Source organism: Amblyraja radiata, chromosome 9, assembly GCF_010909765.2.
Source record: "Amblyraja radiata isolate CabotCenter1 chromosome 9, sAmbRad1.1.pri, whole genome shotgun sequence".
NCBI lineage: Eukaryota > Metazoa > Chordata > Chondrichthyes > Rajiformes > Rajidae > Amblyraja > Amblyraja radiata.
In genome coordinates, this window is record NC_045964.1 from 29,476,833 (window position 1) to 29,497,673 (window position 20,841).

General features: G+C 45.7%; 1 protein-coding gene across 3 annotated transcripts in view; it reads right to left on the reverse strand.

Annotated features, from left to right (window-relative positions):
* Positions 1-20,841, reverse strand: part of stxbp6 (syntaxin binding protein 6) — a 252,243-nt gene that overhangs the window by 21,835 nt on the left and 209,567 nt on the right. The gene's annotated exons all lie outside the window — the stretch shown is intronic.

The following is a 20,841-nucleotide window of genomic DNA, read 5'->3' on the forward strand; positions in this document are numbered from 1 at the left end:
AACTACCAGAGTCTCTGGGACTTTCTTGCATTTTTATGGAACATGGAATATAAATGTGCATGTAACCAATTTTTCAACAATTTAGAGTGATTACTGCAGAGCCACTCTTCTTAGCAATTTTCCTGTCTGGCAATGGAGATAGCGTTAACGCTAGGTCTACTGAAAACCACAAAAGGAAAAGATTGAAAAACTTTTATCACTGGATTGTAAATCAGATAAAGGAATTTCCAAATTTGGCTTAATATTCCCACCATCTTTTGCAAAGCATTTTGAATGGATTTCAGGAGTGAGGAAAGAAAGATTTACAAATAATATTCATCTAATGTTTTAAATGTATGGAGATAGTACTTAATATCACAATGGAACCTGGTCAGTGGAACACCATTTGATCGACCTTCAATTAAATGTTATTGCCTCATTTTTTTGGGTTTAATTTAGTGGCTTCACTTGGTGTGATAGAGTGTGATGGTGCTACTGCATTAGGTATAAAGAGAAATCTCTGAATGCAAGCTTATCAATATGAAGAGATCTGTCAAGAATGCTGACATCCATTGTAAATGATAAATGTACTGTGCAATTTCAACTGCGTCATCTTATTAACCACCAAGAAAACTCAATTATTCTATTGTCAGATCAACTAATTTTAGCTGTGTTAATTTGCAATCTAAAATAAGTTAAATTGCTGATGAAACTAAGACATCATATGTGAGCTTTAAAATGTGCAAAACCATTAATGCATAACAATATTAAATGAACAAGCTAGATTATGTGTTACTCTGCAAAGTAACACTATCAATTTTAGATGGTTTAAATTAAATGGTAAAATCAAAAGCGATGTTTACTTTTACCAAGCTGGCCTAAATTAGAAGTTTTTTTGTTTCAAGCAGAAAATGCAGCCCATATATTGAAAGACTATATCCTGAACTCATGAATGGAGAGACCATCCTCTTTCCTGTTACATTAATGCCTGATGATAAACTGTTTTATGTCTACTTAATAGCAACAATTCTATGACTTTTACTTGCAAAATGTACTGTCTGTATCATGCTAACATTGCCTTGAAGCTGTCCAATAAGTTATTTTAAGAACATTAACGCGCGCTGGGGCCTCACATCGCTTCATGTTAACAAAGCTTTCAAAGTATCAGCTCCATGTTCAGGAGCCTGGCCAATTTTTTTGTTTGGTTATGCTCCTGAAATACAACTTGAATGTTTTTCTTTGTTAGTAACAGTATGTAAATGCACTATATCCCATGTATGCTGCAACTGCTACATGTCCACAATTGCTGTTGCTCCCTCCTCCTCTCTCTTTCTGCACCACTTGAAAATGTTTGCATTAGCTGTGAACATCAATTAGATTTGTTCATCATCTATACGCCATATTCCAAAGCAAGTTCTGTTTTTTCTCCTGTCCTTTCCCAGGATTTGGTCAGTGAGCTCCTGATGTCTTCTCTGAACATTGCCTAGCCTTTGATTACTCACTTGTAAGCGTCCATTGCATGGCAGCACCATTCTCCCTAGGAGTCAGCATCACTGAGCAGGATACAGATCTAATCAGTGCTGTATAATGCTTTTCTTCTTATCCCAAGAGTGCCGAGGCAAATTTCAGCACCATAACTCTATTCTGGATGAGGTCAGCTGATGTGACAGCAATTTCATTTTAAACTTTTCTCATTTATTCTGGCTAATCGGATTTATTTTATAAGAAAACGTGTTCTCAAAGCCTGTAGAATGTAACACCACAAAGGCAGTCTGCATTCATATTTCAAAGTAGCACACACAAGTGAAAGTTATTGGAATCCAAACACTTTTCATTAGAGGGAAACAGGACTGAGTCAAATACAAAAGCTTTCTGCCTGCTTATCCTTCTGACAGGCAATGCAGTATCCTTCCAAGCTGAAAGTGCTGAAGCCTCATTTTTATATAATTTATGAGATTACATCGTTATACAAAGTAAATTGATTATGGAAAAATTATTCTAAAAACAAATCATGTTTCAAAAGACAAAATGCTAAGATCAACCCCCCAGCTTGCCAATGAAAATATTGCTGTATAAAACGATTTAGATATCTTCTTCTTCTTCTTGTGTATGGCGTGCACAGCCTAAAGTTGTAAGACAACTTGTTCTGTTTGATCTTCTGTTTGTGCACGCCAGGTTGATTGCATTCGTCGAAACAGGGTGGACCACATGAAGGTTGCAATCTCCCACCCCCATTTAGATATTAAATGCCACTAATACTATTTCAGGCAGTGCCAACGATTCTTTGTTCAATCAGAACAGCGGGTTTATTGATTCAAGACATTTTATTGAACAGAGCCTTCAGAGACTTTACACCTATTAGAATTATTCCAGGATGCCCATGAAAATACCAGATTCAGTTCCTTTCAAGCATGTGAAATGTAAATATTAACTTAAAATGTGAAAACTCATTAAGGTATCCATGCACTACGTTTGAGACTAAAGAAGGGTTCCTACCCGAAACGCACCTATTCTTTTTTTTCCAGAGATGCTACCTGACCTGCTGAGTTATTCTAGCATTTTGAGTGTCTATCTTTGATATAAACCAGCATCTGCAGTTCCTTGCTACACTACATATGGGTGTCAGCTGTGTGTTGGATGTTAAAACTTTCATCGCTGAGGTAGGCACCAAGTTTGTAAATTGTTTCAGGTGCTTAAACATTCAATCATGGTTGACAGTCCAATGCAGCATGAAGAGAGGACTACACTGCTGGAAAACCTTTCCACATCAAAGATAACAAGTGAAAACCCAGGGATGGATTTAAAAAAAAATCATTTTTCCAGATCTAGGCATTGTTGGCAAGGTTGGCCTTTATTGGCCATTGTTAATTGTCCTTCAGAAGTTGCTGGTGAGCCGCTTTCTTGAACCATTGCAATGCATTTGGTGCAGGTGCATCCACGGTGCTCTTTTGTTTCCAGGATTTAAACCCATTGAAGGATCAGCAACGAATCCCTAAAGCAGGATGATGTGCATCTTGGAGGGACAGATGTTGGCCCCATATATCTGCTGGGCTTGTCCATCATGGAGGTGGAGGCTGAGGTTTGGGAGCTGCTGTCAGTAACTGTTGTCCACATTGCAGATGACACATTTCCAAAAGAAGCGCTATTGTAAAAGAGGGGTTCTCCTTAGTTTCTGTTAACCAGAAGGTCATAAGTGATGGCAGCAGAATTAGGCCATTTGGCTCATCTATCTCTCCCTCCTAAACCCATTCTCCTGCCATCTCTCCATTACCCCTGACACCCGTACTAATCAAGAATTTATCTATCTCTGCCTTAAAAATATCCATTGACTAAGCCTCCACCTTCTGTGGCAAAGAATTCCACAGGTTCACCACCCTCTGACCAAAGAAATTTCTCCTCATTTCCTTCCTAAAGGACCGTCCTTTAAGTCTGAGGCTATGACCTCTAGTCCTAGACTCTCCCACTAGTGGAAACATCCTCTCCACATCCACTTCACTGAACCAGTCTATCCAATTGCTCATGCTGAGAATTTGTTGGGTATAAATTGGCTGACATATCTCACACTGACTCGACCACATACACTTCAATGGCTGTGGCATGATTTGGACTATTGAGAGGTCATGACTTGCGCTTTGTAATCTTAGAATACATTTGATTAAGTCCTGATTTGCATTCAGTGATAGTGGAAAGTTTCTCTTAGATCTTAATAAATTACTTATGGTCCCCTGACTGCTGATAGCTCATCATTTCAAGCACTTGAAGTCTAGATGAATGGAACTCTTCTCCTTAGGAGGGGTACTAACAACAAGGATCCTGATCAATTTTAACTCCCGCCAATCACTCAGTGAATGTCTAGAGACTATCTTTCCAACTCAAGGTGAGGGGAGAGGGGAGGGAGAGCAGGTTCGGGAAAAATCCCTGTAAAACCTGTGATGCCTCTGCTGTGATTTCCATTTCATTATAAATGCTTTGGGTTTTTACAAGAAATAAACATGAATAGAGTCCAAATCTGTTGAAGTGATTTCAGTCCACAGGTCCTGCTGTTATTTAAGTGTGTTACATTTGAATGTTGAAGTACTTGCAAGGCCTTTGCCCCTTTGACAAAGTGATTTTCCAAAGGTTAATAGAATCAATATAAAGTTCCACAACAACTGAGTGCGTGGAAAAATGATAGATGTTTGAGGAAATTGATCTGATGGTGGGTGTCAACATAAATGTGTAGGCAACACTGAAATGTCAGCCAGTAGACCAGAACTCATCAATACCTTTGCTACAGCTGCCCCACTAGGTGGCAACATACTTCAAACCTCAAATAAGTGGAGCTATGGCACAACATTTCTGAACACTATTCCATTTCAGTAAAGCAAAATTAATTGCAAGGGGATTTGCAGGAATTTGCTACAGATACGAAGAAGTTCACGATTTTTCTCCTGAATCTTCTGAAAATGCATGAGGAGCCTGCACACACTCAATGTGTGCTCCATGATGCATGGCAGGACATCGCTTGCGATCTTGGCGAAAAATGCTTGAGGCTCGATCCCTCTTGATTGAAAAACTGTAGCAAATCCTGCACAGATGAGTCAGTAGCTGGAAATCCACCGGGAAAAAAATCGTCCTTAAAAAGGTTATACACTTCACCCCACCCTCCAGCGCCCACTTAGGTTGCAACACACATCCATGCACTTTGACAAACAATGGCAGAAGACACAGAGGAAAGAAATCTTATGAAAATGCACGTGCGATCCATACTTAAGCACCAATCCCTCAGAGGAAACATGTGTTGACTTGCCATGCACTTCTATTTGATGCACTGTTGGGCGAATAGTTCTCTAATGCTGTGTTGCAAGTTTCTTTCATGTGGCTACTGAATGTAACTGTGGGAAAAGAAATTATTTTACTTTAGATTCCCGTTGGGTATGGCTGCCCTGCCTGCAGCTGTCTGTTTTTTCGCTTCTTTAAATTTTTTTTAGTATGTTGAATAGTGTCTTGTTTTTGGAGGACTAGTCATTTATGTGGGGGGTGGGGAGGGGGAAACTGCTTTTCCTAGTCCCTACCTGGGCGGAGAGGCAGCTTTCCTCTGAGCACCGTCTTCGACCCGTCCTCGCGGCCTTCCATCGGGTCTGGAGCGGCCTTTCCTGAGGGGACCGGCCAGAACCACGGCTTCAGCGGCGGCACAGCGCTGGAGCGCTATCGCGGAGCGGAGGATGCCTTGCCCGGGTCGCCGCGCTGGAGCTCCAGAATGCTGAGACCGCCGATGAAAACATCGTGATGCTGCGGGTCTGTGGAGCGGACAGCTGCGGCGCTGACTTTAACATCGGGAGCCTGGGATCTCTCGCCGAGATCACCAGTGATGGAGCTCCGTCCAGCGCGGCCTGTCGGCTTCGGAAACCGCGGTCTATGGTAAGGAAGTGGCCGTTCCAGACATCCCAAGCCACTGAGAGGGTTCTCCCAACGCCGGAGCACCATCACCTGGCGAGAAGGGCCTGAAACATCAGGCCCCGTAGCGACGACTGCGGAGGCCTCAATAGGCCTGACTACGTGTGGACAAGGGGATGGGGACTGGACTTTGTGCCTTCCCTCACAGTTGGAACCATTGTGGGGGGATGTTTTTATGTTTTATGTTAAATTTCTTTAAAATGTTATGTTGTATTCTTATTAATGTGATGCAATGGCAACTTGAATTTCACTACACCAATTGGTGTATGTGACAATAAATGAACCTTTGAACCTTTAATTACATCTGGGGTAGTCGCTGCATTTAGTGTTTTTCCAGCTTCTGGACTGCCCAATGTGTTGTATTCCACTGTCTGCTCTTGATCACCACTGTCACTTATTGGACACATGCTTTATTTCCATTTGTAAATCAATCTCTCGTTAATCAGCAACAATTATCCTCGGATAGTAAAGTTGAGGATTTCCATTATGTCAGTCACTGGCACAAGTATCATTAAATTCCATCTTTAAATTGTTCCTTTAATTATGTCACAGTGCCAGCATTTCACTGGATCTCAAATTTACGGCCCTGGTGGAGGCCAATTAGTCCATCAAAGTTGCATCAATACACCTTTCACTGCAAGCAGTTCAGGGAAGATTTACAAGACTAGTGCCAGGAATGGGTAGGTTGGCCTCCGAGAAAACACTGAACAGGCGAGGCTTGTATCTGGTGCAGTTCTGAAGAGTAAGAGAAGATATTAATTAAGTATACAAGACCCACAGACTGTATGTGGAGAGGATGTTTGCCCTTATAGAAAAAGGGCTCATTAATTACAAGGAAGGTTCGCCCATTTAAGACAAAGATGATGTGAATTTTTCTCTCACTGAAGGCTGTCTCCTTGGAACCCCCCTCTTTCAAAATTCAATAAAATTAGAATCTGAACGGTTAAGGGTGAGGTAAATAGATTATTGATAAGCAAGGGGATGTTAGGTTGCTAAGGGCCACCAGGAGTGCAAAATTGGGATTATACTCAGATCCGCCATGACTAATTAAGCAGTGTTTGTATGTTGAATAATTAAACCTAGTAAAAATAAGGTCTGATTATTAGGTGTGATGGAAAACCAGAAGGGTCATTGATATCACACAAAGAAAAAGTCATCTTCTAGGCTCACGACAATCTTTTCCAATGTCACTTTAAAATCTCTCCAATCATTTAAAACCTTAAGAATGTATAATAACTAATCAGGAACAGAAAATGCTGAAGATATCTCAGCAAGTCAGGCAACTATCTTTGATTGGACTTTACTGGCTTTATCTTGCACTAAACGTAATATTGGTACACTGTGAATGGCTCGATTGTAATCATTTATTGCCTTTCTGCTAACTCGTTAGCATGCAACAAAAGCTTTTCATTGTACCTCGGTACACGTGACAATAAACTAAACTAAACTAAACAGCTGTGGAGTGAGAAACAGTCAACATTACAGGTCAATGACACTTCCGACTCCAGCCTTCACCGTACTTCAGTTCAGGCTGATGATTCTCAGTGAAGATGAACGGGTCTTCTGGCACCCCACCTCATGCTGGGAGTGAACATGAGGAAATGATGCTTCTTCTGACAAAAGACCAGTGATCTGTAATAGTGAGTTTCTTTCTCTCTCTACACATACTGATCAATCAGCTGAGTATTTCATGTGTTATCAGTTTTTGAGTTCAGATTTCCAGGAGTTGAACATTTCCTTTGCAATCATAAATGGGTGCTGTAATTGTGACTTTAACATTCAAAGCTCCAGAGAAAACAATCAAAGTTTATCCACGGCTGGTGGGGGAGGCAGACACCTTGGCCTCAGTGCTCTAGCACAATCTCGGGGCAAATGATGAAAAGGGTACTTGAAGATCAAGACCTGAAACCTGGCCCAAACCTGGACAACAAGCCCAGTAGTCCTGTGACCTAGACTGCATTGCAACTGGCATCTCAAGTCATTGGAAAAGTACCATCAACACCTTCAAAATCCTCAAATTCACAGGAAGGACAAGAAAACAAACCACACTGTCCTCTCTCAAGCCAACACCATTATTGTGGCCCCAGTTATTGTTGTCATATAGTTAAACAATGTGGAAACAGGCCCTTCAGCCAAACTTGCCCACGCTGACCAACATGTCCCATCTACATGAGTCCACCTGCTTGCTTTTGGCCCATATTCCTAAAGCGATCCTATTCATGTGCCCGCCCAAAGGTTTTTTTAAACATTGCAATAGTATCTGCCTCAACAACCTTCTCTGGCAGCTCATCCCATATATCTATTACCCTTTGTGAAAAAAGTCGCCCCTCAGGTTCTGCTTACATCTTTGCCTTCTCATCTTAAACCAACATCCTCTGGTTCTTGATTCCCCTACACTGGGTCAAAGACTCTTGCATTTACCTCATCTATTCATCTCAGGATATATAAGTCTCTAGATGATCACCCCTCGTCCTCCTGCACCCACATAGTCAGTCACTTTGGAAAAGCCATGTTGATTTCATTCTCCTCGGGCTCCTGAAACTTTATTCTGAACTTTCTAATGCCACCAGATTACTAGGCAGCTGAGGAAAAGATTCAAAAGTGTGTCTGAAGCCTCAAAGACAATGCAAAATCCCTACTGACTGGCGAAAAGCATTGGCCCACCATCTCTAAATCTACCCAACCGACCGCCCACTCCACCTTCCTCTAGCTGCCCCATCTGTAGAAGAGTCTGGCTGAGTAAGTGCAGTGCACACTGAAGCCACTGAACCAGTGGTAGAGAAAGTGAATGTTTCTGGTGGTTAATAGAGTGCCGATCCGGCAGGCTAATTTGTGATTCTTGTGTTATTGGCTCTGCACGCATCCAGGTAAGTGGAGAGTACTTCATCACAGTCCTCACTTGTGTCTTACAGATGGTGGGACATGCCTACAGTGGCAGGAGACATGTTGGTTGCCACAGGATATCCAGCCTCCGATTCACTGTTGGAGCCATGCTATTTATAAGCAGTCGGATGCTTTGTGAGTAGTTTTTGGACTGTAGTGACACCCAGGATTTGGATGATGGGGAATCTGTATCTGGTTAGACTCTCTCTTGACGGGGTCATTGTCTGACACACTGTACCATGATCGATATTTGCCACCTATTGCTGATTGCTTTAATGGTCGTGTTGCAATGGCAAACAGCGAACATCTCGAATTCAGATATTCTGATAGAAAGAAGGTCACTGATGACACAGCTGAAGATGGTTGGGTGCAAGATACTGCCTTGAGCAACTCTAGCAGTAGTGTCCTGGGCTGGGATGATTAAGCTCCCAAAATCAGACCATTTCCTTTTGTGTGAGATGACTCCAACCACTAGAGTGTTTTCCCTTTGATGCCAAATGATTTCAGTTTTACCAGGGTACCTTAATGCCACAACACTGTCAAATGCTGCCATGGTGTCACGGACAGTCCCTTGCACCTCACCTCCAGAATTTAGCTCTCTGGTCTATGTTTGGACCAAAATCACTGACAAAATCTGGTGATCACGCAACAGTAAGCAAATTACCGGATGTTTGCCAATTAGTAGCATGTGAAATACCAGCTTCTGTAACTATAACAGACATTGAGTGTAACTTGATTGAACAACATTCTGCCAGATTGGATTTTTCCACAATGTGAGAACAGGATATATCTGACCAATCTTCCACATTGTTGGATAGATGCCACTGTTGTAACCGCACTGGCCTGAGATACAGCTAATTTTACTTCGGAGTCACGTGAGTGACTACGTGAAGAACCCCGCTTACGATGCATGCGTGTCATATCGCTACACGCATTCGAACTCGTCATCGCTGGAGGAAGGACGTTCCTCCAAATCGGCAGGGGTTGAACCTGCAACAGGAACGTAAGGGAACTTCGTTTTCTTTACTTACCCTTTTTTATCTAGAAGGCTGATGAAGCTGGCTGGGGAGAGTCTGCAGATTTGCAGGCAGCCAGCAGCGGCCGGGGCCCGTTAATTGCTTTTAAACAGGAACGGAGCCGACTTTAGCGCTAGGACAACGGTCGCTGGAGCAGTTTTCCCGACAACCCGGAAACAGCCCCACAAGTCGTTTAGTGGATTTAATAATTCATGGGTCCGAGGGGCTGGAAGGTGCGGAACTGGCGCGTTAACAGGGGTTCCGCAGGTCTAAAAATAGCGGCGAGCGGTCAGTGCCCGAGAGCACTGAGTACACGTTGGACCCGCTGGAGCACCGCAGAGGCAGGGGGGGAAAACAGACAGCAGCAACAGGCTGAACTCCCGTAATGGGAATAGCTGTGCCAGACTTACCCCCCCCCCCCCCCCGATTTTAGCTCCCGACTTTCCCTCCCGATTTTAGCTCCCAACTTCGCTCCCGCGCCAGCCCAGGCTGGTCGGGAGAGGTAGGCATAATCAGAGTCGTTGACTTCGAGGAGTCCGACTCTGAATAGCCGCGAGCGACCAGTGCCCGTGCGCACTGGGGGTCGGTTGGAGGGTGTAGATGGGTTATGCATGCAACCTATAATGTAGCTACCTCATCACCACTAACCACGCCCCATCATATTAGTATAACTGTAGTATCCTCCCTTTGTTCCTCCCACTAGGTCCCAGTACGCCTGAAGGCTGGATGCAGTCAGTGCTGGGACGTGTGTGCCATGTGCTATAATAAACTACCAGTAAAGGTTACAGTGTGTCAGCTATCACTCCTTTACATGGCGTCAGAAGTTTAAAACTCGCGTTTCCCGTTTACCGGTTTTCATTTATTTTGTCCCCGTTAGTGCCCAGTTTCCGGTTTCCCTTAATATGGCATCCTCATGCCGAAAGCCATCTCCCCTTGTCTTCGATGCTGACATTGCGGAACGATGGTCGACTTTTGTGATGGACTACACTCACTACGTCAATATTGCGAACCGGAACGACCCAGCCGCGGTCAAAGCATCACTCTTGCTCAACCTGGCCGGTCCCGACGCAATGAAGAGAGCTCAAGCCTTTGTCTACGAACCAGCGGTCCTGGATGACAACGACCAACCGGTCGAGCCAGCTGAATCGGCCGACGACCCGGTATGTCTTTTGCGCAAATTCGCTGAGATATGTGACCTGCCCTCCAACCGTATACTGGAGCGGGCCAGGTTCTTCTCACGCAAGCAACAGCCTGATGAACCTGTTGAATGCTTCATTGCCGACCTGCGGCACCTCGCTCAGAGGTGCCGATTCGAAACCATGCGCGACCAGCTCACCAGAGACATTCTCGTTACCGGTATGATCGATCAGAAGCTGCGTGCCGACCTGCTGCAACGGCCTGACCTAACCCTGACTCAGGCAATGCATGCGTGCCGCATTGCCGAAGTGGTCAACCCTCCTCATGGAAAGAGGGGGTCTGACAACCGAGCCATAAATTTAACTGGTGTTGCTGGACAACGACGGATGAAGGAGAACTTTCGCCCTCCACCGCGGCCCGTTCGTACACCCCGGGACCCAAGATCTAACAAGTGTCCTAACTGCAGCTACGTGCACTCCTCAGAATCACAGTGCCCAGCCCTTGGTAAGACCTGCAATTTCTGCGGGAGAAGAAACCATTTTGCAGCTGTCTGCCGATCCCGTGGGAAAGTGCCCTCAGCTCCCAGACAACTCCTAAACAACCTTCTGCAAGTTGATAGCGAGATGGACTCTCAGCCCTCTGTTGACGCTGCCCCCGACTCTGAGCTCAGCTTTTCCACGGGAGATGTAAGTATTTACACTCTCCTCCACAGCCGATCTCGCCTCCCCGATCCTTCTGTGAACATAACTGTAAACAATAAGTCTTTCTCTGCTAAACTTGACACGGGGGCGAAAGTGAACAGTAATGTCAACAAAGCTGTTCCACCAGATAAGGAATAATGAGCTGCTGATTGCCGACCGCTCTGTTTTGCGTGCCTATGGGGGAGAGGAACTAACACCTGTGGGGAGGGCGACTTTCCACTGCGTGCTGCAGGAATCTTCCCAGGACCTGTCTTTCTTCATTCTGGACAGTGACTGTGTGACGTTGCTTAGCAACCGGGCCTGCCAGGATCTTGGGCTGGTGTCGTTTAACCATACGGTCCACGAGGTGCAACCTGTGATGGATCCACTATGTGAGTACCCAGACCTGTTTGACGACAAGCTGGGGAAGCTGCCGGTGGTGTACAAGATCGCGACTGACCCATCTGTGGAGCCTGTGATCCGTCCACCCCACAGAGTGTCTTTTGCCATGAAGGGCAAGGTGGAGAATATGCTTAAGGACATGGTCAACATGGGAGTGCTGGAGGCTGTCAGCGATCCAACCGTATGGGTCTCCACCATGGTCGCCACGTTGAAGAAAGGAAAAAACGAGATACGGATATGCATCAACCCTAAGGACTTAAATATGGCGATTAAACGGCCCCACTACCCCATGAGGACTGTCGAAGATGTTGCCGCCCAGGTGGGACAAGCTACTGTGTTCTCCGTCCTCGATGCAAAAAGTTCGTTTTGGCAGATACCACTGGACAAACGCTCCACGGACCTGACCACGTTCAGCACGCCCTTCGGCAGGTTTAAGTTTTTACGGATGCCGTTCGGCATCAACTCTGCCAGCGAGGTATTTCAGCGTTCTATGGAACAATTATTCGCAGGTCTGCCCTGCGCGATCATTGTGGATGACATTCTGGTCTATGGGAGGGATGTGGCCGAACATGACCACAACCTCCGGCGGATTTTGGACCGTGCGCGGCAGATTAATTTGAAGCTCAATCGGTCAAAGTGCAAGTTCCGGGTGCCTGAGGTCACATATGTCGGCCACGTTTTCACGGCCCAAGGGTTGAAGCCAGACCCGCAAAAGACCAGCGCAATCTCTGAGCTGCCCGCCCCGACAGACGCTGTCAGTCTGCAGCGCTTCCTGGGTATGGTGAATTACCTGGGGAAGTTTATCCCCGACCTCAGCGAGTTGAGCGCACCCCTGAGACAGCTCACAAAGAAGGACATTGCCTGGGCATGGTTTCCGCACCACCAGCAGGCATTTGATCTGCTAAAGACGAGGCTGGTCAGCACACCTACACTGAAGTTTTTTGATCTGCTGCGTCCGATCGTAGTCACTTGCGATGCCTCTCGATTTGGTCTGGGTGCTGCCTGCCTGCAACCCCACGCTGGTGACTCGCTGCTGCCCATCTCCTATGCCTCCAGGACCATGACGGACACAGAGCAGCGCTATGCCCAGATAGAGAAGGAGCTGCTGGCGGTGGTTTTCGCGTGTTCGAAGTTTAAGGACTTCTTATTTGGCACCAGGTTCACCGTTGAGACGGATCACCAGCCACTGGTAACGATACTTAACAAACCAATACACTGCGCTCCTGCCAGGCTACAGCGGATGATGCTGCAGCTACAGCGTTTTGACTTTAAAATCGTATATAAGAGGGGCACCGAGATGCATGTGGCTGATGCACTGTCCCGGGCCCCCCGTGCCTCCTGCGACCAGCACCCCTTCGAGCAGTCGGACTTACAGGTACTGAACGTCAACTTCGTCCCTTCTCACCAGCTGCAGTGCTTGGTTGAACATACCGCAAACGACCCCGACCTGCAGCAGCTTGCTGCTGTCATCAAGCGCGGGTGGCCCACCAAGCGGAATTCGTTGCCTGCCAGCGTCCACCCCTATTTTTTGGTCCGCGATGAGTTAGTCCTCCGGGACGGTATTATTATCAAAGGACACAAAGTTGTCATCCCGGAATCGCTGCGTGGCTTGTATTTTGATGCCGCCCACATGGGTCATCCTGGGGCGGATGCCACCATCTCACATGCCCAGGAACAGTACTACTGGCCGGCCATGGCTAAATACATCCAGGCCAGGGTTGATTCCTGTCCGGACTGTCACTCGCTTGCCCCGCATCAGCAAAGACAGCCACTTTTGCAGCAGCCTGCACCTGACATGCCCTGGTCTTCTCTGGCTGCCGACATTTTCGACTGGCGTGGGAAGCAATACCTTGTGCTAGTAGACTCTTACTCGAATTGGTTCGAGGTGGACCTCCTCCCTGCCATCACCTCCGAGATGGTGATCAGCAAGCTTCGCCGCCACTTTGCCACGTTTGGTTCCCCTGTCCGGCTACAGACAGACAACGGTCGCCAGTTCACCAGCGCCGAGTTTCGATCATTTGCCACAAAGTGGAACTTTAATCATTTCACTAGCAGCCCGGAGTACCCGCAAAGCAATGGTCTGGCTGAACGGGCGGTCCGCAGCGCTAAGCACCTGCTTGAACAAACCCGCCTCTCGAACGGGGATTTCTATCAGGGTCTCCTGAACCTTCGCAACATTTCCAGAGACAGTACCATGGGATCCCCTGCCCAGCGACTCATGACCCGAGTTGTCCGCCCTCCGATGCCTATTGCCCAGCAGTCCCTGATGCCTAAGGTCCTGCAGCCTGCTGATGTCCAGAAACGTATTGCCCAGAAGCACGAGATCCAGCGACGATCGCATGATAAATCCTGCCGCCCTCTTTCTCCACTGATGCCTGGACAGGTCGTCCGTTTGCAGACGCCCACCGGCTATTCCCGACTTGCCACCGTCGTCGGGTTTGACAGCGCGCCACGGTCCTACCTCGTGGATTTCGAAGGGACTGTATACCGACGCAGCCGCCAGCACCTGTTGGCGGTTAACGAGCCCAAACCACCTCCTGCGGTTCCGTATACCCCTCCATCGCGTGTCGAGCCTTCCTCCACTAACGTTCCATCTGCTCCCTGCATGCCACGGTCGGTCCTCTTGCCTCGGATAGCCCCCCCTGCTCCTCCGGGTTTTGCTCCCAAGGCTCTGTTGTCCCCTGCAAAGTCTTCTTTCTCTCCAACTTCAGCTCGTTCTACCCCTTCATTCTCACCTGGCTCTCCTGTGCCTCTCCGTTCCCCCTTCAAGCCGGGTTCCCCACCCATCTTCTCTCCACCTCCTGTTTCTGTTCCTGTCCCTCCTCCTATTCTTTCGGATGGGGAGGGTGAAGGTGCTGTGCGCACTCGCTCGGGTCGGATTGTAAAACCTCCGGCTCGCTACGGAGAATATGCTTAGCTTTGCAGGTACTGTATAATAAACCTGCTACTGTAGTAACTTGTTTGAATTGTAAGGGAAAGGATGTAGATGGGTTATGCATGCAACCTATAATGTAGCTACCTCATCACCACTAACCACGCCCCATCATATTAGTATAACTGTAGTATCCTCCCTTTGTTCCTCCCACTAGGTCCCAGTACGCCTGAAGGCTGGATGCAGTCAGTGCTGGGACGTGTGTGCCATGTGCTATAATAAACTACCAGTAAAGGTTACAGTGTGTCAGCTATCACTCCTTTACAGAGGGGTTTTAGGAGCAGCCACGAGCGGACAGAGCAGCAGGGAGCGAGAGGCACAGCAACAAATGTCGACACCACCATCTCCCAATAAGGGAGCGAGTGCTAATCACACCAAAACGGGTGGAAGAAAGAAAAAATCAGCACCACCATCTCCGAAAAGGGAGTGAGTGCAAATCACACCAAAACGGGTGGAAGAAAGAAAGAATCAGCACCACCATCTCCCGAAAGGGAGCGAGTGCAAATCACACCAAAACGGCTGGAGGAGCTCCTCCATGGTGGCAGTCCCAGAAATATGGAGGCTAGCCACAGTGGGCAAAAGGTAAGTCCCACAGCGGTACCCCGTGTGGGGCCGCAAGATATCTCTTACTCCTCGGAGGAGAGTGGGCAGGACCAAATTTGGTCAGACCCTGACCAAGGCACAGGTTTACATAACCCTGAAGGAGGGGAGAAAATGGACTCTGCATTTCACCCTGTGTAGGAAATGGACAGAGCAACGCGTAGAAAGGCTGTAAAGAAGCTGCAGGACGTCAGTGGCGAAGGTGCCGGGGACCTGCAGCAGCAGCCGCCGGCACAGGCATCTTGTATGGAGACATCAGCTGTGCCGGATTTAAACCCCGCGCCGGGAAAATCAAATCCTAGACCGGGCGGGAAGGCAAAGCGCAAAGTACATCACTGCGAAAGTGATGTGGAGAAACAGCCTCCGGATAATACTTACCGATACCGAAGTAAGGATGAGCAGCTGCAGGATATAGCGCAGCCAGCTGCGGCCACTTTCGCGGAGCTGGGAAACCGGTACGAGTGGCTGCAGCATGTTCGGCCGTCAGCGACAGGTGCCGGGGAGTACCGGGACTGCGAGCAACGGCACAATTATATGGGGCGGCCGGGAGCGACCAGTGCCCGTAGGCATGGGGACCGGCTGCGGCAAAAACCGCGTGCGACTAGTGCCCGAGAGCACGAAGGTCGGCAGGAGCGGTTGGATAAAAGTACATGTCTACACATCACCTGCAAGCCAATACCTTTGCTGAGGTGTTGGCAAGACATTTACCTCTAGGAAATTGTGGGGCTCTGAATGTGGCCAGTGTTAACTGAAGTATTTGGAGACACGTTGGTCAGGATGCTGGCTTCAAATCTGACCAGTTAGCCTTACTCACAGGTGTGCTTTTGTTCCCCTAAAACAGACATTACTGGAACAGACATTACTGTGTAATCCTGAGATGGGAATGCTATCTATCAGGAATTGTATTGGACTGCTGGATCCTTTAGTCTTAGCAGTAACCAAAAACATAACAGGACAAGGTATTGAACCGAAAGAAAGTTCTAAAGTCCTATCAGCGGGATATTAACGGCCGCACTATTAGAAATAAACATGACACTAGTTCACCAGGATGCACTGGCCTTATATGCAAACCTGGAACCTCCCAAACCACTGATATAGAATGTGGAGGTATTCATTACTTGCTCCTTAGTTCAGCATGTACTGAACTGAACGTCATTCAGACAAGGAAGCAACAAATTGAAGCATTATTAAACTACGTACACACATTATAGATGTTATGGAGACATCCAATAAGAATCACAGAAATTTGTGTACTAAATATCCTTATCATAATCAGAGGTGGTTGCCACTTCATCTTAGGTTAATGGAACTTCGTACTTATATTCTTTCAGATGAGAACTTTGTGTCATCTTCTGTATTGATCCTAGGGTACTATTTGGCAAGCATCGTATCAAGATATGCTGGCTAGATTACCAATTAGAGGTACCCACAGATGTGTTAAACTACAGGTCATCTGCGGTTCACTGCTAACACAGTTCACATGGCACTGACTTTGCTGGTAATATGGACAGCCTTAATGGAGACTGGCAGGGAACTAACTATCCATCAGACTGCTAGTAGAATTGGCATAGGGACTGTGTGCCAGCCATATAATATCAGACATTATCTAATTACTGAACGCAGTCACGCGTCATTCAAACAATTTATGGGCCATTCTGACAGGCTAATGAAGTAACCGACTGACGCCACTATGGCGCTAGATGTGGGTACATTTGTTAGGCATGGTCATAACCTAACATTAACAGTGACCTGTTTTATGGACACCGGGAGTAGTATGTCAACTATGGGTAGAAACTTACCGACACCACGTGACTATCTGGCCAACTCTATTTGTAAATTGAATTGAATTCTTATTTTATTCAGACATTTAGGTCTGAACGAAATGATATTGCCTGCAGCCATATAAGAATAAACAACATATTATAAACAACGGTGGTAGAAGGCAGAACCATTCATCACCATCCATCATAGACCTAACTTACTGGTTCTTTCTAGCAACATGGAGAGTTACTCATGCTACTATCTATATTAACCTATTTATTGTACAATTGAAAGCACCTCTTGTACACCTAGGACTGACGGACCATAGGCGGAATCTTTTCAGCGGGTCGCAGACAGTCCACTCATTCAACAGTACTTGGTATTCTCTAGAAATAGGAAGTACGTTCATAACTATTATCACCCACAGATCTATAAACAGCCATCTGTTCTGGAATTCCTGGCAAGCCTCCATTACGATGAGAGGCTTAGTCATAGTACCACAATTGCGCCAGGAGTGCTCTGTCTACATACCTGTCGAAGGTACAGAGCGACATTCTGTGGGGACACACACACTGGTAACAAAACTCATTAAGGGCATGTTAAAATTAATCCCCAAGAACTAGGTACATTCATATATGGGATGTGAGTTTTGTACTGACCAAGTTAAGAAACTGGTCTCCAGCTACAGCTCTGTCATTACAGAAACTGACTATGTAAACAGTCATGCTGATGGCCTTGGTCACGGCGCAAAGAGTCCAGTCACTACAGAAACTAAGGCTGGACAACATGATGATTTCATCAGGGAATTAAACCTGTCACATCAATCAAAGGGTCAAACCGAACAGACAGGGGTCAGCAGGCCTAAAAACAAAGTACAGAGCCTATACGACAGATGGTCGTTGCTGTATTATAACTCATTTACTATCATACATGAAGTATGCTAGATCATCAGAGGGAAGAAATGTCACGTTTATCAGCTACTAATAGCCACTCAAAACAGTGACAGTCCAGATCATCTCTAAATGGCTAAGCTAGTCATGACAAAGGCTGGAGTGGACTCTAAGGAGAAATTAAATCTTACTCCATCAGGGCTGCAGCTACATTGGCAGCTATGAAGCTGGACGTACCAATGGACAAAACCCTCAAGACAGTAGAATGGTCAACGGAGGAAACTATCCAACGACTTTATAACAAACCAGTTATTGAACCTGGAAGAATTGCAGAAACAATTTAAAGTTCTGCATATAATTCACCGCATAAATAGGGGCAATAATTGGAATTAATATTTTACAGTTGGGTTTCAATATCGTATTATGTTTAATGATGTTAACATCATTCTCCCCACAACCAAGGCAGTTGTGAAGCATGGACTCGTTCCACGGCATGAGGTCACAGAGCTTTGAAGTCTTCACGTAGTCACTCACTGACTCCGAAGTAAAATAGTAAGATTAAACGAGAACTTACCAGTTTGAAGTTTGATCTGTATTTTATGAGGAGGAACGTTGAGGGAATACATGCCCTCCGCTCCCACCCTCGATTAGTCATATCTTAAACTGGTATCTCTTTGATAATCTTACTATATTAGGTCATTATAATGTTTCTGTGACCTCACACCGCTGCTTTGAAGGATGACACGCATGCGTCGTAAGCGGGGTTCTTCACGTATTCCCTCAACGTTCCTCCTCATAAAATACAGATCAAACTTCAAACTGGTAAGTTCTCGTTTAATCTTACTATTCTAGAGGGCAGGTATTCAATACGGGAAGTTTTTCTAGATGGTGCTTCCCATCCCATGGTGTAGGGCGAATACCACAATGTGTTTATTCACGTTCACATTATTTTGAGGCATTTTTGAGACAAACTTTACATTAATTGTAAAAATAAATATTTGTGGCATGAGAGTTACCCTGGCTATCCAACTCCTAAACAAGCTAGAAGCACGTAAAGTCTTCCAGAAGTCATCCACTTTACTGAAGTTTGGTAAACTTGGGGCTTTCATGCTAAATGATTGCATACTTTTGACATACAACATCCTCAAGGGCTGCTGCTATATCCTGGTCGGCGTGACTTTGTATTATGCAGCATTCTTTCCATCTCCTGGGATCAGTGTGCCATGTATCATTTACTGCAGCCTCTGGGGCATAATTCTGGCAACAACTCACTTTCAGCAGCAGAACAAGATGCACTGTTGCTCGGAAACAGCATGCTTGGTTAATCCTGTGAAGGCCAAGTCTGAGCGATTGAGCAACGGCTGAGACGAGGGTTTGCACTTCCAACACCCACAAGTACAATCATCGGTTGACACGGTGAGTTGACACAGCTGGTTCTGTGGCATTATAGATTAGATCAATAGAGACCAGTAATCACTTTAACTGATCATCTGCACTGTCCATAACACATCGCCACGTGGACAACTTAAACACTTTGCACTGTTCCTTCTTGTCTTTTTTTAATCTCCTGTATGTATCAAGGAAGTGTCTTTGAATTGAGCATAAAGTAAACACACAGTGGCAGACTGTTCCATTAAATGTCAGTTAGCTTAAGGCCATTTTAACAAAGAGAGTAATAGAAGCAGGGTAAACGTAGGAAATTATTATTGAAAACATGAGGTCTTACATGCATAATCAACTGGAATTAAACTGGGAAGGTTGTAATGAAGATTTATGAGGATGTTGCCAGGACTCAAGGGCCTGAGCTATAGGGAAAGGTTGTGCAGGCTAGGACTTTATTCCTTGGAACACAGGTGGATGAGGGATGATATTGTAGAGGTGTACAATAGGTATAGATAGGTTAGATACACCGATAGGTGTAGCTAAGTTAGATGCACCAAGTCTTTTATCCACAGTAGGGGACTCAAGAACCAGAAGACATAAGTTTAAGGTGAGAGGGGAAAGATTTAATAGGAACCTGTGGGGCAACCTTTTGTTTTGCACAAAGGGTGGTAAGCATATGGATTGAGCTGATGGAGAAGGTAGTCGAGGCCGGTACTATCACAATGTTTAAAAAACATTTGGAGAGGTGTATGGATAGAATAGGTTGAGAGGGATATGCACCAAATTCAGGCAGGTAGGACTAGTGTAGATGGGGCATATTGATTGTTGTGCGCAAATTAGGCCGAAGGGCCTGTTTCCAGGCTCTATGTCAATAGACAATAGACAATATGTGCAGGAGTAGGCCATTCGACCCTTCGAGCCAGCACTGCCATTCAATATGACCATTCAATGTGATCATGGCTGATCATCCCCGATCAGTACCCCGTTCCTGCCTTCCCCATATCCCCTGACTCCGCTATCTTTAAGATTCCACTGTCTATGCATGGTTAAGCTAGTAACCTAACTCTTAAAATGGCTCCATCTATTCAGGAACTTAAAATAATTTGCCCGGGTCAAAGAATTCTAAGAGTAACAGAAAACCTCCTTTACTACTTTAACTGACAATCTCAACGAATGAAAGACGAGATGCACTCAGGGTCAGAAACAAAATAAAATTCCTGACTAATTCTTCTCAGCACTGTGCCGCAGTCACTGGTTTTGAAAGACTAGCTTTGGCATCAGCAGCAATTGCATTAACCATGTCAAACATAATGCCCTTAGATTAAGACTTCCAAATTTGTGCCATTTCACAATCAGCCTTACCTTGATGCACCTATTGCATGAGTATTGGCCAAAGATCTATAGCTTGACACAAATTTGTTACTGCAGAAACCACCAAACGAAAAGGATAATCTTTTGAAAATTTTAGGATACACTGTGAAGTTCATCAATGTGTCACCTACAACACAATGCCTCAACAACCCGGACTAACTATTGAAAAACAATTTCATTTTACTGTTTTGTTGGATTCAAAGTCATAACGCTCAAGCAAATAACGAACCTTGATGCGAGAAAAACATTGTGGTGGCTCAATGGGCTTGGAAATATTTATCACAGTGCCTACTGCATGTACTTGGCAAATAACACTGTTCAGCGCATTCAATAAGGAATTTTATATCGAAGTCACGTGCATGACTACGTGA